Source organism: Schistocerca nitens, chromosome 8 (genome assembly GCF_023898315.1).
Source record: "Schistocerca nitens isolate TAMUIC-IGC-003100 chromosome 8, iqSchNite1.1, whole genome shotgun sequence".
Lineage (NCBI taxonomy): Eukaryota > Metazoa > Arthropoda > Insecta > Orthoptera > Acrididae > Schistocerca > Schistocerca nitens.
This window is the reverse complement of record NC_064621.1, coordinates 81,868,631-81,885,517: the sequence shown is the minus strand read 5'-3', so window position 1 is coordinate 81,885,517 and position 16,887 is coordinate 81,868,631. Positions and strand designations below refer to the sequence as shown.

Genomic DNA, 16,887 nt, shown 5'->3' with positions numbered 1-16,887 from the left:
GAACAAGTAATTCAAAAAATCCCAAAACTGTTATCTGTAATTTCTTTATTCCACGTCACACATGATATTAAAACAATCGGTAGCTCTGCACTCAGGCCGACTGGGGCACAATTGTAAAAATCAGACATCAGGCACGTAATGACTTTATTGCTCATATTACGCGCTTTGGCACTTATCCATCATCACGTATCCAGAAGCGATTACTGCACGTAGATATGGCGTTTCAGGCTGTACGAGGAACAAAAATTCGCAGACTGCGTCATCTGAGCAATTAAGTCATTCCTTGCCTAATGTTTGACCGGTAACAGCCGGCCGCGGTGGTCTAGCGGTTCTAGGCGCGCAGTCCGGAACCGCGCGACTGCTACGGTCGCAGGTTCGAATCCTGCCTCGGGCATGGATGTGTGTGATGTCCTTAGGTTAGTTAGGTTTAAGTAGTTCTAAGTTCTAGGGGACTGATGACCACAGATGTTAAGCCCCATAGTGCTCAGAACCATTTGAACCATTTTTGACCGGTAACACTGCGACCCAGTCAGCATGAATCGAGAACTGCTGATTCTTATAATAATGGCCGTCTGCCTCCTGCATGACCTTACGTCAGATTTATATTATCGCAATAAAAACATAGCCTAAAATCTTGAAATTCCTGGGCTAGATATCTTGCCAATTTCAATGTTTATAACAGGCAAGTATAGTAGAGATACTAGATTCCCGGAATGTTCAAATGTTCAAATGTGTATGAAATCTTATGGGACTTAACTGCTAAGGCGATCAGTCCCTAAGCTTACACACTACTTAACCGAAATTATCGTAAGAACAAACACACACACCCATGCCCGAGGGAGGACTCGAACCTACGCCGGGATCAGCCGCACAGTCCGTGACTGCAGCGCCGTAGACCGCTCGGTTAATCCCGCGCGCCATCCCGGAATGTATGAACTGTATATATAGACTATTGGCTAGGTGCTAGCAGCCCTAGAGCACCGAAGGTTTCTCGCTGCGCTAGGGCTCCTAGGGCTTATAATTAACTTAATAAGGAACCCTCGGTGCGTTAGGGCTGCTCGCACCTGACCAATTTTTATTAACTGATTTTGTTTTTGTACTAAATTCTTTATGGTGTTCATACATTATACCTGACCAGAGGGCATCAGATGTGATATTATCATGTAAACACATCTTTTCACAGTTATACGAGCTACCTCAAACCAAGAGCAGGAGATGAGCTTCCCGACTAAAGAGGTAATCAATTTTTTATATATATTTTATGGCTCTATGCGAGATGATCCAAAACTAATCGTCCAAATTAATTCAGGAGGAGCAGACCATCAAAATAAAAATATTTACTTATAGTACATACGATGCCTGACGACATTTTTTCTGGTGCTAGGGTAATTTACACAGAAGGCAGTTTAGGATTTTAATTGCAGCAATGGCACTCGTAGAAAATGCTTGAATGCGCGTGTCATTTGTCCTGTATGCACGCAGTGCATTCACGAACCGTTGACTGTCGTGTCCGTTTGAAGATTCCTGGCACGTCCGCAACAGTACCAGCAGGGACGGTAGTTCTAGAGACTAGGCCTTCTTCTGTTTCCGCAAATGTCTCGAGCACCAGCTGCTCTGTATGCCCCCACAGGGAGATATTCAGACCCGTGAGTTCAGTTGACCTGGGTGGCCACACCACGGGGCCACCGTGGCCGATCCATCGGTTCCCGGAGATGGCTCTCAGATGATTCCTCAGGGCAATGCTGAAATAGGCTGGCGTCCATCGTGTTGGAAGTACATCCCTTGTCTAACAGTCAGAGGTACATCCTCCAGCAGTGCTGGCAACGCATGTTCCACATCTACATCTACATCTACATGACTACTCTGCAATTCATATTTAAGTGCTTGGCAGAGGGTTCATCAAACCACAATCATACTATCTCTGTACCATTCCACTCCCGAACATCGCGCGGGAAAAACGAACACCTAAACCTTTTTGTTCGAGCTCTGATTTCTCTTATTTTATTTTGATGATCATTCCTACCTATGTAGCATGGGCTCAACAAAATATTTTCGCATTCGGAAGAGAAAGTTGGTGACTGAAATTTCGTAAATAGATCTCGCCGCGACGAGAAACGTCTTTGCTGTAATGACTTCCATCCCAATTCGCGTATCATATCTGCCACACTCTCTCCCCTATTACGCGATAATACAAAACGAGCTGCCCTTTTTTGCACCCTTTCGATGTCCTCCGTCAGTCCCACCTGGTAAGGATCCCACACCGCGGACTTGTTGCATCTTCTAAGTGTCCTGCCAATCAGACGCAACCTTTGGCTCGCCTTCCCCACAATATTATCTATGTGGTCTTTCCAACTGAAGTTGTTCGTCATTTTAACACCCAGGTACTTAGTTGAATTGACAGCCTCGAGAATTGTACTATTTATCGAGTAATCGAATTCCAACGGATTTCTTTTGGAACTCATGTGGATCACCTCACACTTTTCGTTATTTAGCGTCAACTACCACCTGCCACACCATACAGCAATCTTTTCCAAATCGCTTTGCAACTGATACTGGTCTTTGGATGACCTTACTAGACGGTAAATTATAGCATCATCTGCGAACAACCTAAGAGAACTGCTCAGATTGTCACCCAGGTCATTTATATAGATCAGGAACAGCAGAGGTCCCAGGACGCTTTCCTGGGGAACACCCGATGTCACTTCAGTTTTACTCGATGATTTGTCGTCTATTACTACGAACTGCGACCTTCCTGACAGGAAATCACGAATCCAGTCGCACAACTGAGACGATACCCCACAGGCCCGCAGCTTGATTAGAAGTCGCTTGTGAGGAACGGTGTCAAAACCTTTCCGGAAATCTAGAAATACGGAATCAACTTGAGATCCCCTGTCGATAGAGGCCATTACTTCGTGCGAATAAAGAGCTAGCTGCGTTGCACAAGAACGATGTTTTCTGAAACCATGCTGATTACGTATCAATAGATCGTTTCCTTCGAGGTGATTCATAATGTTTGAATACAGTACAAGCTCTAAAACCCTACTGCAAACCGACGTCAATGATATAGGTCTGTACTACCCTACTCCTACTACCCTTCTCAAACACTGGTGCGACCTGCACAATTTTCCAATCTGTAGGTACAGATCTATCGGTGAGCGAGCGGCTGTATACGATTGCTAAGTAGGGAGCTATTGTATCAGCATAATCTGAAAGGAACCTAATCGGTATACAATCTGGACCTGAAGACTTGCCCGTATCAAGCGATTTGAGTTGCTTCGCAACCCCTAAGGTATCTACTTCTAAGAAACTCATGCTAGCAGCTGTTCGTGTTTCAAATTCTGGAATATTCCATTCGTCTTCCCTGGTGAAGGAATTTCGGAAAATTGCGTTCAATAACTCCGATTTAGCGGCACAGTCGTCGGTAACAGTACCATCGGCACTGTGCGGTGAAGGTATTGACTGCATCTTGCCGCTTGTGTACTTTACATACGACCAGAATTTCTTCGGATTTTCTACCAAATTTCGAGACAATGTTTGGTTGTGGAACCAATTAAAGGCATCCCGCATTGAAGTCCGAGCCAGATTTCACGCGTCTGCAAATTTTAGCCAATCTTCGGGATTTCGCGTTCTTCTGAACTTCGCATGCTTTTTCCGTTGCCTCTGCAACAGCGTTCGGAGCTGTTTTGTGTGCCACGGGGGATCTGTTCCATCTCTTACCAATTTATGAGGTATGAATCTCTCAATTGCTGTTGCTACTATATCTTTGAATTTGAGCCACATCTCGCCTACATTTGCATAGTTCGGAAGGAATGGAGATCGTCTCTTAGGAAGGCTTCTAGTGACACTTTATCCGCTTTTTTAAATAAAATTATTTTGCGTTTGTTTCTGGTGGATTTGGAAGAAACGGTATTGAGCCTAGCTACAACGACCTTGTGATCACTAATCCCTGTATCAGTCATGATGCTCTCTATCACTCTGGATTGTTTGTGGCTAAGAGGTCAAGTGTGTTTTCGCAACCATTTACAATTCGCGTGGGTTCGTGGACTAACTGCTCGAAATAATTTTCGGAGAAAGCAATTAGGACAATCTCGGAAGATGTTTTTTGCCTACCACCGGTTTGGACAAGTATTTTTGCGAACATATCGAAGGAAGGTTGAAGTCCCCACCAACTATAACCGTATGAGTGGGGCATTTATTTCTTACGAGACTCAAATTTTATCTGAACTGTTCAGCAACTATATCATTGGAGACTGGGGGTCTGTAGAAGGAGCCAATTATTAACTTAGTTCGGTTGTTAAGTATAACCTCCACCCATACCAATTCGCACGGAGTATCTACTTCGACTTCACTAAAAGATAAAGCACTACTGACAGACACAAACACTCCACCACCAATTCCGCCTAATCTATCTTTCCTGAACACCGTCTGAGACTTCGTAAAAATTTCTGCAGAACTTATTTCAGGCTTTAGCCAGCTTTCTGTACCTATAACGATTTCAGCTTCTGTGCTTTCTATTAGCGCTTGAAGCTCAGGGACTTTCCCAGCACAACTACAACAATTTACAACTACAATTCCGACTGTTCCTTGATCCAAGCACGTCCTGTATTTGCCACGCACCCTTTGAGATTGCAGCCCACCCCGTACTTTCCCGAGGCCTTCTAACCAAAAAAACCGCCCAGTCCACGCCACACAGCCTCCGCTACCCGTGTAGCCGCCAGCTAAGTGTAGTGAACTCCTGACCTATTTATCGGAACCCGAAAGCCCACCACCCTATGGCGCAAGTCAAGGAATCTGCAGCCAACACGGTCGCAAAATCGCCTGAGCCTCTGATTCAGACCCTCCACCCGGCTCTGCACCAAAGGTCCGCAGTCGGTTCTGTCAACGATGCTGCAGATGGTGAGCGCTGCCTTCATCTCGTAAGCAAGACCGGCAGCCTTCACCAAATCAGATAGCCGCTGGAGTCCAGAGAGAATTTCCTGAGATCCAAAGCGACACACGTCATTAGTGCCGACATGTGCCACCACCTGAGGCTGGCTGCACCCTGTGCTCTTCATGGCATCCGAAAGGACCCTTTCCACATCAGGAATGACTCCACCCAGAATGCACACGGAGTGCACACTGGATTTCTTCCCCTCCTTAGCCGCCATGTCCCTAAGGGGCCCCACTACGCGCCTAACATTGAAGCTCCCAACTACCAATAAGCCCACCCTCTGTGATTGCCCGGACCTTGAAGGCTGAGAATCATCCTCTGAAACAGGGCAGGCAGCTGCATCTGGCTCGGCCAGAGACAGTACCTGAAACCTGTTTGTCAGCCGCACCGGGGAGGCTTTCTGATCAGCCTCCGGGGACGTCTTTCTCTGCCTGCCACGCCTTGGAATGACCTCCCAATCAACCACATGATAGGACTCAGCTCCACTGCGGGCAGCAACCGGGGCAACCACAGCGGCAGACCGATCTGGGGACACACGGGACGAGGTTGACATACCCGTGATACCCAAGTCCGACTCCCCACAGTGGTGCCCATTGGCAAGAGCCTCAAGCCGTGCGACAGAAGTCAGCACCGCTTGCAGCTGTGAGCGATTCGATGTTTCCATCCACTGAGACGGAATGAAAGAATGTGTGGTCTATACTGAGAATGCTGGTCCACACATTAACAACGAACCGCTGGTGATGAGCGCGTGGTAGAGTACCTCGGGAATTTGCGTGTGTGGAAACATGTCAACTGTGGATGTTTAAATGTCAGTACACACAGTCGGCGACGCCGATGCCACAGCTTACGCCAGCATCGCTAACAAAATGTTCCCAAACATTACCAATTGACTTCAGAGATCATATTATCTTATGTAAATATATTTGTTGACAAAAGTAACTTTCGCATGATTTGCCAGTGCCAAGTAACATAGTTTAGTGAAATTACGACTCTACATGGAAGGAACTGGTACAATTCAGTAAACTGCAGTACAGAATAGTACAAACGATATCTGAAAGGAATACGCAGTCAGACGAAAATAAATGGCACATCCATTCAAAGTCAACAATTACACTAGGGTCACATGGTTCATTTTAGTCTCCTGTACATTACAATAGGCAGGACATGTTGTGTGCGTGGTGTTGATCTGAGATTCTGTTATTCTGCGCAACGGATTAATCTGAGATGTACCCTTTACCCTGTGGCTCCTGCAAGATGCAATTTCCACCCCCACACTACTACAGAAGTCAGACAGACGCTCCTAACGTTCTAAAGAGAAATGCCTGAATATTTTTCAGCAATAAGTATCTTCTGGAGTCGTCTGCTGTGAGGAAATGACACAAAAATTCCAAAAAATTTCGTACGTAACTAGTGGGACACTTGGATTAGTGCTAGTTAGTGTAAGAAAAACATGAAACTAACGAAAATTATTATTTATTTTGCAAAAATTCTGAGAAATAACAATGGCACTTTTAGTTATGAATTGAACAAGTTATATCCTGGTTATTTTTGGAATGTGAAGTTACCTCTCAAGGATAGGATTCGCTAATGAAATATCTATACAAATTTTAATATTGTTATTGACTTGGCAGAATGTGTGAGAGGCACGCTTACTCAACTTGAATAATTAGAATGTTGCAAGGTACGGTCGAGGCTGGCGCGTGTGAAATGCAGTGAAGTGTATGTTGTGGAGGAAATATGGGGCTCACAATAGCTGTAGTGCACAATACCGTAATCTGCGATGACCGCTGTCTGCGCTGCTCGCTGCTGACAAATAAGATAACTCTTGTTCTATCTGGATTGACCTTCGCCAATCAAACTCTCCCTATGACCTGATGAAGTCAAGGATTCCTATTCGTCTCTAGTCTAACTATTGGCGTGGTACACTGGTCAGATAACCAGTCCACCGCAATGCCACTTAAAAATTCGCTCTCAGGCGTTTAGCTACAACTTTGTTCGTTCACACCGCACAATAAGTGTGTCGGCCAACACAATGAACAACGCTTAATCGCAAGGACTCAGTATCGGGTCGCACTTCGATTCGCTCTCAACAGAGGTGCTCTCCCAGTGAAGTACTGAGGAGAGACTTGTTCCTCCCTCCAAGAGCGACAACGGAACTGCGCCTCCTCACGCCAGACGTGAAGGGGAATATCTTTCGGTCTCTTCAGCTCAAGGCATCAGAAATATCGTCTGCCAATCAGCATTGCTCTTCTAAAACTGGAGAATGACGTTTCGTTTAAGGCGCCCAATCCAGATATCTGTAGTATCGGCGTTTGGCGTTTGCTGTCTCCCTGTGAAAGTCTCTGAAACTGCGTACTATGTGTAAAGAATGCGTAGGCTGGCCACTCCCACACAATGTAGCGGAATTTGCTTTTAAGCCGAACATGGGGTCGTTCCTCCTTTCCCTCAGGCGAACGCTGTCCGCTCCACTGGCGGCCACCGACCGACGTAGATGGGTTGGGACTGGCCTCCTGGCGTGCGGTTGCCTCTCTCGAACTAAAAGCTCCTGTGACCGTCGTGTCTGGAACGTATGTGTGTACGCCAGCCTCGAGTATTTCAACCACGGTGCGCACTTTCGATTTATTAGCTATTTGCATATTGTTTACATGAATTCATACAACATTGACTTCATGTTATCGAGTTTGGGTTCGAATGAAGCGTCTTGAAGTGCGGAATACGATTGTGAGGGCGGAATACGTAAGCAATGAAGGTCAGGAGACCACGACGTCTTACAATGTTTCTTAATAGGATGTGTGAACATCGTCAATGTATCCTCTGCAACGTTTTCCCATTGTGACCGCAAGATCGGTAAGGAGCTTCTGTGGTAGAGCCTTCCATTCCTCCTCGACCAGCGCTATTGACAACTGTTTGTGGGTCGTTGGTGTGTACAATTCCCCATCGCATCACCCATGTGCTCGGTGGGATTTAAGTCGGAAAAAAAGGCAAGCAAGTCCATTGGCCGAATGTCTTCTCGTCCTAAGAGCTCCTCAGTCTACACTGTTCAATATAGTCTCGCATTGTCATCCACAAAAAACGAAGTCACGGCTGAATGCTACATTAATAATCTACAGTATTCTTGTGTGCATTTGAGGGTACATCTAGCATTTGCCTATCTTGAGTAATTTGCCTTCTCTTTGAGTAAAAGTGTTGTTTCTGGTCGTCTCACTCCATATTTCTTTCAGTTACCTTCTGAACTGTGTGCGCCTAGCGTTGATGCCATTCATAGCTTGTAATAGTGATAGTGGCGTCCCGTTTTCTTAGTGTGTTCATTGGCGTCAATACGTTTGCTCGCCTTGTCTTTCCATGAGTGGCAGCAGCAGATCTCTAGTATTTTCGGGTCGTCGTGTGTCGAGCTAGTTGATTTGGGACGGAGCAACAGTAAGGTCCGGACAGCCAGTACTCGCCCGACCGCAGGCGACATACATGCACTGCCCAACGCAAAGATGTGATCGCGAGAGTGCACGACCACGTCAAGGACCGGATTCAGCGAGTTTTAATTTAACGGACCGTGATATTCGAGTAGTGCAACTTTCGCCTGTATGTGTGTGTCTGCCCGTCGAAGTGACCTCATGGCAATAAATTGTCAGTAGATAATTTATACTGGGATCTTTCCCATGCCTGACATGATTGGGGACGACCGGTGGTTGGTCGTTCGGTCGGTCGTCGCAGCGGACGACCTGCATTTGGTCTTCCGACCGCTTCTGGCTTCTCTGTGTTGGTGCTGACTTATAATTCGTCCATGTTGTTTCACAGAGACTGGTTTTAGTATTGTGAGTTGTTGGTGGAATTGTTTTCCCTGATCTGTGTGTATCTTGTGGTTTTGAATGAGCAGTTTTTTAATGCTGTCTGCGTACTGGATTTGGTGAGTGGTTGTGAACGGAGATCATGTTAGTTGGGGGCGCAGCAGCGAACAGGTCCGTGAAACGCGGGGGCAAGCAGGGGCCACTCACGGCGTGCTGCCACTGCCGGATCGAGGGGGGGGGGGGGGGTAGCAGCGAGAGCGACGACTTCGTTGCATGCCGCACCCTGGACGTTTGAGTGAAGAGTTAACTGCTAAGGCAACTTCGACTTTTCTGAGATCTCGCATTTGGTCGGCGGGTTGTTGCTCCCAGGGTCGCTGAGCCTGGCGGCAACGAGTGGTTTCGAGGCGGTGAAATATTACAGCCGTCTTTCTCCATTTGTTATTCATCATTCAACTTAGTATTATTCTTACTAGTGAAGTGCAACCAGCGGTATTTTCTGCCTTGTGGCCGATAACGCCCCAGTTACCTGAACTGGAGGTTAGCGTACTTTTCTGGCAGGGTAATTTTCCTCGTCGTGTTGATGCTGTCCGACAAGGCGTGTAGTTCGACAGCCTCTTGTATTCTACTGTGCATTTTTTTTGGGTGGTATACCTTGGTTCTAGTGTTTCCTGAAGAAGTAGTGCTGTCTGCCTCTTCGCCCTTGCCTAAGAATATTCCATCATTGTACCGGTGATCGGACGTTAGGTGGATTGGTTAGTCGGTTGGTCGGCGCTTAAGCTGTCCCTAGTTTGAGTTGCCATTCTGTTACTTGAGTACAAGTCTTGGCTGCCTGTCTCACCTTACCTTATGTTTGCCTTCCCAGGCCGACCCTTGGAACATTTGCTGAGAACTACTTGTCCTGATTCCTTAGATTGTGATGTTTGTTTTAAGGATATTTGTAATTTCCTAATGATTGTTGGTGTGGCCTTCAGCCGAGCAATAATTTCACTTCTTCCGTGATAAGGCCTTCAGCCGAGCAATAACTTCACTTCTTTCGTGATAAGGCCTTCAGCCGTGTTCCAGCAAGCTTTTTAAGCAAACTTGTGTTAAAAGCAAGGTATTTATTTTAAAGGTGCTATTTCGAATTGTTCTTCTGACTTCTAATTCAGGCCTTCAGCCGTTTGTGATTTGAAGTTGTGTGTGGCCTTCAGCCGAGTGATAATTTCACTTCTTTTATAATAAGGCCTTAAGGCGTTTTACAGTTTGTTTTAAAACGAAGTATTTATCTTAATATATGCTATTTGGAATTGTTCTTCTGACTTCTAATTCAGGCCTTCAACTGTTTGTTGTTTGAGGTTATTGTTGGTGGCCTTCGGCACTAAAATTCTGGATTTTTTTCTGTGATAAGGCCTTCAGCCGTCATACAATCAGTTGTGTTTTTTTAAGAGATTGTTTTAAAAATTTAATTTCTTTAAATAAAGTTTACGTATTTGTTGTGCGACCGAGAGTAACTGATTATGGCCCCATCCACGATCGTAACCCCATCCTGCCACATCCTGAAAAAAAAACAGGTCTCACCTTCTGCACTAAACTGTATAGGAGTTCTGTTCATTTATGGTCCAAGTTTCATCGATTGATGTTTCTTGGCTGTGCCACATCAAGCGAAAGTTGTTTTCGTTATTAAATTTTGCGCACCACTGTAGTCTCTGTTTGCACATCCATCATAGAATATGGGATTGTAAGAAGGTAGTGTTGCGAAATTTTAGAAACTTGTAGCTTATCCTCAGGGAGAAAATATACAATAAATTAAAATTGTAGAATAAATTAAATTAATATTTCTCTGCGTAAAAGTTACGCTAGCAGTTCCAGACAGTAAAAGGTGAAGCACTAAACCAAAGATCAATATCTGAGAGTAAAATATAGGGTACAGATATTAATGTTGATCGTCAAAGGAAGAAGTGTTTTGATATAGTATTAGTCTAACACATTTTCAAATGATCGTAACGATTTCGTTTACTTTCTGTGTTTGAAGTTCAACCGATCAGTAAACAAATGGACTGTCTGGTGATGTTGCAAATTTGCCATAATAGACAACGTAATAACTCTAATACAACTTTCAGCCGGGAAAATTTTACGGATCTTTAACGAAGTCAGATTTTTTTATCTGGAAACCCCAGTGTATCAGTAACTTAATGGACTATATATCAAGACGGATATAAACACTAACACACTTTCTACCTTTTAGAGGCGTGACCCAATAGAAATTGTGAAATACGGAATCAATGGTATATCATAGAAAACAGTGGATAACAATGGGCATTAATGTATGAAATCATTGTGAAAGTTAAGTCTCCAAAACAGTCAGAGGCAGCCCAGATGTGCAACCAGATTCACGTTATTGTTGGTTTTTTTCTCTATTGAGAAGAACTATAAAAAAAAATCCAAGATCAAATCCAAAAGTTTCCATGTTATGTGAGAAATTAATAACTATAAAATATACCATATATATATTTGGCAGCTGGTTTCTTCGCAAATACAACACTTTCACATTAAAAAGAAGAAGCAAACAAATGGAACAACAGGATAAAGACTTTATTCTTCTTCCAGAAGGGCAGCACCAACGAAATCTTACAATAATGATGATGCAGAAGAAATGTGCTGCGGCCAGGATTCGAACCCAGGTTTTCTTGCTTGCTAGGCAGAAATGCTAACCATTGCACCACCGCAGTACAATGGTCAACACAGCTGCTAGAACTACCCAAGTTGAGTGCCTCCCCAACACATACTTCAGTTCATATCTTTTGCTTGTTTTCCCTTGCGTTGTCACTGACATGGTTCTCCGACAGAGGAATAGCACCCCAGCGTTGAACGTAATGAAAGTCCAGTACCATATGATATCTTATAGATCTTACAATTAAATGTTTCCCTTAGACATTTAAGTCTCTTCATTATCTACGATAAGGATCGAAGCAGAAGAAATGTATTAAAATTTGTGCTGCGGCTGGGACTTAAATGTCTCAGGGAAACATTTAATTATAAAATCTATAAGCTCTCCTATGGTACAGGACTTTCCATTACGTCCAACGCTGGGGAGCTATTCCAGTGTCGGAGAGCCCTGGTACTAGTGACAATGTGAGGGAAAACAAGCAGAAGATATGAATTGAAGTTTGTGTTGGGAAGGGCACTCAACTTGGGTAGTTCGTGCAGCAACGTTGACCACTGTACTGCAGTGGTGCAATGGTTAGCATTTCTGCCTAGCAAGCAAGTATCCCTGGGTTCGAGCCCCGGCCGCAGCACAAATTCTAAAACATTTCTTCTACTTCGATCGTTATCGTATCTACGATAACGAGACTTAAATGTCTTAGGGAAACTTTTAATTATAAGATCGATAAGAAATCACACAATCCAGATATTTAAAACTGCTACGTCAGTACATGGAAAACGGAGTAACTCTTTAAGTATATTAAGAAGAGGAATGTGGTAAAATACGCAAAGCGGAAGTTCCTTGTATAGTTGATCGCCACCAATTAATATATCTAATTTCACATATTAATATGCACTTCTTTCTTTCCTCGGATTGTAGTAAGGTTATGCAGAGTATGCTGTCAACAGTGAGATGATATGCTCGTTCAACAATATAGAACTCTATATACCGACGACAGAGGACTTGAAATACTATTTTATCTTAGTGGACTAAGCCTTGAGAAGAAGTCATAAGATGAACTTCAACAGTGGTAGACTGAGGGTAAGGGAATGAAATCGAATCTAAGTATGGGGCAAGCTAAGTCAATTAGATTGTCAACTGAGGCAGTAAAAGTGTTAGAGATGTTTCGTTATTTTCGTAACAAGTATCTGATGATGGTGGAATAGAAAAGATATAAAATACGGACAGGCAATAGTAAGAAATCATTTCTGAAAAAGGGATATTTTTTAACATCGAATATTAATTTGAATGTTATGTTTCATCTTGAGGTAAGTGTCTGGAGAGTGGCCTTCTGCTGAAGTGGGTCATGGACGACGAACAACTGAAACAGGAAGACAATACCTTTTTAAAATGTGGTCCTGGAGGGGAACGCTGAAGGTTAGTTGTGTGGATCGTATAGGAATATAATTGGAGAGAAAAGAGATTTATGGGGAACTTGACTACAAGAAGGGATCGTCTGATAGTATGCATGCTGAAGCATCAAGGAATGGTTAAATTTTTTTTTGCGCTGCTTTTATTTTTCATTAACTGTAGTAAATATTTCAGAATAAAATTTAGGAGTCAGTTAGACAAAACGTTTTACTTCACTTTCCCAGTGTCGACAAATTAATTTGCCATTTTCAGAAGCTTAGCATTCGTTTAGCAAATGACAGTATCTGCTCGACATGTGCACAGATGTGATTCATTTGCTGTAAATTATCGATCTGTTTACAATAATCATACGCAATATGCACATTTTTACAAATATCATGGCGTTATGCTTCTGTGAAGAATATACTGATAACTCGTAAATTAATACTAATTCGTCATAACCTCTTAAAGTGACGACTGAATTTTATTCTGAAATCGTTAATTTGGTATGGAAGTGTGTTTTGGGGAAGAGGGGAGGGGAGATAAAACTATAGATAGATGTCAAGACTAGATCTCAATAACTAGAGTAACTGTATTGAAATATGTTGTGGATTGGCAAGAGAGCCAACCCACTATGAGAGGAAGCCGAACGGCACGCGTTTAAGCTCACGCAGACTGGCGTGAGGTCTGGAACAGGACAAGATATTTAGACTTCAGAAAAAAGGTGGTACTTGGTGGAATACTTAACTTTAATCCATTAATGTTGAACGTAGCTCTTGTCTGTACATTCTTTACAATATCAACAGCAACTGATAATGGCGCCTTGCTAGGTCGTAGCAAATGACGTAGCTGAAGGCTATGCCAACTATCGTCTCTGCAAATGAGAACGTATTTTGTCAGTGAACCATCGCTAGCAAAGTCGGTTGTACAACTGGGACGAGTGCTAGGAAGTCTCTCTAGACCTGCCGTGTGGCGGCGCTCGGTCTGCAATCACTGATAGTGGCGACACGCGGGTCCGACGTATACTAACGGACCGCGGCCGATTTAAAGGCTACCACCTAGCAAGCGTGGTGTCTGGCGGTGACACCACAAAATAAACGTAGGTTGCCGTAGTTATGCACAGATGAGAAGGCTCCCACCGGATACACTAGCGTGGAGAGCTGCACTGAAGACCGCGACATAACGCTAAAGAACCACGCGACACCTACGGTTGCAGGTTTGAATCCTGCCTCGGGCAAGGGTGTGTGTGATGTCCTTAGGTTAGTTAGCTTTACGTAGTTCTAAGTTATAGGGGACTGATGAACCCAGAAGTTAAAACCCATAGTGTTCAGAGCCATTTGAACCAATAACGCTAAAGCCGTACGTAGTTTCCAGAGGCACCTTTAGTACTCGAAGCAGCACGTCAAAAATCAGTTTGCAGACAGACTTAAGTTTTTCTGATAATAAAAGTATTACAGAATTATTTATTTTAAGAATGTAGCCTTTCACACTATGTTTCACATTGGAATTAATTCTGAAATAAGTAAACCGTTGAACTGGTTTTGATAGTAGGTTTAATAAGCCGAAACGCTGCCAAATTCAACGACTTTTCATTACTATATTATTTTTTGGTGCTATAAGCTTGTTTTTGCTTCATGGGCATTATGGCGCTATCTGCAAACATATAGCATTGTTAGTGCACCGAATCAAAGACAAGTCTACAACCTTACGTTAAAGCGCATCCGATGATGCTCGAATGTTGCTAGTAGTTCACTCACAAGTGCTTTCGAGTGGGGGAGAGGTCTGCAAAGTCATTTCGAGAAGAATGAACGTCGAATACGGCAACTTGGTACAAGTAATACGTGTGTATTTGAACTTTATGAGCAGCAGCTGAGTGTTTTTGACATGTGAAGTAAAGGTTATTATAACAGGAAAGAACGTGATACACCATTAAAAGAAATATTCAGCATGTCAAAAGAGAAGAAACTGAAATTAAAACTCTGCGTTCATAGTTCTGCCGTAAAACACATATCACTGTGATGTCGAAGTGGCGCTTACAGTAAGGACGTGTGTCGGACGTATATAAAGTGTACTTTACTGACAGACTTCAATTCAGCTGAGGTGTGGAACCTTAAGAGTTGGCGATAACTTTTCTTTTCTCACAAGTGTGCTGCTGCGTTAATATCAGCTGCACAAGGTTGAGAAGAAATTAATAATCATCCTCGCTCATCCTCAGTTACTTTCGAAGCGATATTCGTCTTTTAAAAGAAGTTGTTTTCGAATGTCAAGCTTTTTCTCCCTCCCGTCTCCCCCTCCCCACCCCCCACCCACCCGTCAGCTCATACTGTCTCCCTCCCCTCCTCCCGCAATGACCGTTTCCTTTCACTTTTCATTACCACAGCATGTAATGTAGCGATCACAGAGAAAGTAAGAATTGCTGGTTCCATTTTAACGGTCGACGCCATGATAGCTCGATGTCCGTGCATGCAGCGGTGTCTACTAGCGTGTGCTTTGTGATGCGTGTGTGATGGTGCTACGTCAGCCGGTCGTATATCTGTTTAAACGAGCGGTTTTTAATACCAGTTCATTGACAACGACTGTTTCGCAAGTTATTTGTAGGCGGTAAATCAGACAATACTATCTTCGCCTCTTTTGCCTCCACTTGCATTTCACAGCCTTTAGCGAACGCATCTAGCAACAGTCTTTACTCCTGCATGGTGAAGTTTCTGAAAAATGAGTAAAGCTAAACTTGTGAAAACATATCCCTTCCATGGTAAGTGGTGGGGGATGGGAAGTTTTTTGTTACAATGTATAAGTGTATATGATTAATATGAAATGCTACGTTTCTAGAACAGTCCATAAAACTTCGAATCGGAAGCAGCTGTTAGCAGTGAGACGAGGAGGAAGAAACCAATCTTCAAAGTAAATTACAGTCATAGCAGTTACTTCTTATAAAGCCTGTACAAAAAATTTTCCATGAAACACAGCATAATTTCGTGTATAAGAAGTATTGAGGAAACACGCAAAACCACTAGACGATGGCACAGTTGATAAGGGGTGCCTTCTGGCACCTACTGAGTCCTTGTTTTGCACATTTGAAACCAAGTCAGAGAACATTACAGCCACCAGAGACACAGCTCTATCAACGAACTTCCAACATCTGTAGGTCTGTTAATCAAAAGAACGAAAAACCAAAGTTGCAAATTTTACTTCTTTATTCACTCGATGTCTAGTTTCAAGTGAACAAGAAAAGTAAAATTTGCAACTTTGGACTGGTTTTTCGTTCCACTGATACCTCTATGAAGACCTTCTTTAAGAAGAAAAGTGCAGTTCAATGGCGGAAAATATAAAAGGTTGACGATAACAGATTTGAAATCCTGCTTGTTTGCCTCATTGAGTTTTGTAAGATTGATATTTTCGGATTTCGGTGTAAAAGGAGACTTGCATACAATTTTAGCATTTAAAGATATTAAACGAGAATATTTTTAAAAAAACATTCAAATCTTTTATCTCTGACCATGATTTGTCTATTCAGAAATTTGCGTCTATTACTACTGATAGTGTTTCACGCATGAGTAGGTAAATATAAAGAATTTGTTACCTTGTCCGCGTATGACGAGTCTCTCCCGCCTTTCGTTAAGTGTTATTGTTTCGTGCATTTGCAAGTGCTTTGTGGACATATTTTGAGAATGGTATATGTTATGAGTATTGTCAGAAAAATTGTGAATTCAGTGTGCTCACGATCACTACAGAGAAGAATATTTAGAGTGCTACTAGAAGAATTGGACAGCCAGAATGGGGAAAAGGTATTGCACACCAGTGTTCGGTGACTAGTTAGAGTTATGGTTCTAAACAGATTTAGACGACTTCTGTCAGCGATATAAGCTTTTTAGTCCGAAAGACAGGAAATTTATTTAAAACTCTATGATTTGAGCTGATTGTTGGTTCTCGCATTTGTGACTGATGTGACAATTAAACTAAATGAGTTAAATAAAAAACTTCAAGGAACAAACCAAACTGTCATTACTGTTACGTCCTCTACAAAGTGTCTCGTACAAAATCTTGACCTTTGGGAAGCACAGTTCAAAAGATTAAATGTGAAACACTTTTCTCAAATACCGTATGAACTGTTTGATCAGCGAGCATCATTGGATCAACAAGCT

The 16,887-nt window shown here is 43.1% G+C and overlaps 1 protein-coding gene and 1 non-coding gene across 2 annotated transcripts in view; both read right to left on the bottom strand.

Moving 5' to 3' along the window:
• The window catches only part of LOC126199397 (semaphorin-2A-like), a 1,365,238-nt gene that overhangs the window by 508,526 nt on the left and 839,825 nt on the right, over nucleotides 1-16,887 (bottom strand). The window lies entirely within an intron of this gene.
• On the bottom strand, nucleotides 11,348-11,420 carry Trnaa-agc (transfer RNA alanine (anticodon AGC)). The gene has a single exon. It is a non-coding gene; the product is annotated as a tRNA-Ala (tRNA).